The 1,250-nt window shown below is 36.8% G+C and overlaps 1 protein-coding gene across 1 annotated transcript in view; it reads right to left on the reverse strand.

Annotated features, from left to right (window-relative positions):
* The window catches only part of LOC107681295 (immunoglobulin superfamily member 8-like), a 24,497-nt gene that overhangs the window by 8,068 nt on the left and 15,179 nt on the right, over positions 1 to 1,250 (reverse strand). The window lies entirely within an intron of this gene.

Genomic DNA, 1,250 nt, shown 5'->3' on the forward strand with positions numbered 1-1,250 from the left:
AAGTGTACGCAATCACAAGGAATTTGTTGTGGTTTTACAGGAACTCTTGGTACATACATACATGCATACATACAAATAACCATATATATATATATGACAAGATAGTTATAGAAGTTCACAGAACTGACTCAGCAACAGCTGAGTAAAACTGTTTCATCTGAGCATGTGGCACTTTAAGTATTATCGTATCGCATATCGAATATCGCATTATTTAATGAGTTACCGCATATCGCATTTTTCTTCAATATCGCACAGCCCTAATTCACACTTTCAATCTGTATGATAAACTGTTTAATTCAGAAGATAGGCTACCTTAACGCAAGCCATATAATGACTGTAACATGCTGAAACATGTTAATATAATAAACACAACCGAAAGACGGCACTTATTAGCATAACAGTCCATCGATTAGCATAAATGAACTGCTCATAAGGCTAGGACATTTCCATTTTAAAAAATGGAACCTCTAAAGGGAATAGATACGAGATGGGAGGAAAAATATACTTCAATATCTTCTGTCACAATTATATCGTTGGGTAATTATACTGTATATGAACTGCGGGCATCAGGGAGCCGTTATTAATATGCAGGGCATTGAAATCGCTTTTGAACGCGCGCTTGTTTTTTACTTTCACTTTCGAGATTCGCTATCATCCTATCAGTCATCTCTCCTTACTCTGTTTATGTGGTAAGTGAAAACCCAGTCGTTGTGGTCCGCACAGAACTCTTACTTGACATCATCCCAAGTTACTGTAACCGTTATATGCTATATGCTACTTTTTTTATGCCACGCAAGTCTACAGTGTGCGCGTGAGACAATGTGTTCTTCTGTTGTCTTTGACAGCTTTTAGGTGCGTTATTGGCAGCACCACCCACTGCTTACACGAACGCGTCACCACCACATCAGCACGGAAAACATGGGGAGATTTTTTAAAGACAATAATCGCACAACCTATTCGATATTCTATAATTAAATCAACTAATCGAATATTCGAAAATCGGGACCCATCCCTACTATGTACTTACATAAAAAAATAAAAAATAAGTACAATGTACTTATTGTGGTCATATTGTATTGCAAAACACTTTTGCTGCTATTGAGGTGGGATATGGGTAAGGTTAGGGACAGGTTTGTTGGTATGGGTAGGTTTAAGGGTGGGTTAAGGTGTAAGGAATGGGTCAACTGTGTAATTATAAATGTAATTACAGAAATTAATTACAGATGTAATTACATGCAGGTATTTTTAAA

Source organism: Sinocyclocheilus anshuiensis, unplaced genomic scaffold (assembly GCF_001515605.1).
Source record: "Sinocyclocheilus anshuiensis isolate Anshui unplaced genomic scaffold, SAMN03320099.WGS_v1.1 scaffold1632, whole genome shotgun sequence".
Classification (NCBI taxonomy): Eukaryota; Metazoa; Chordata; class Actinopteri; order Cypriniformes; family Cyprinidae; genus Sinocyclocheilus; species Sinocyclocheilus anshuiensis.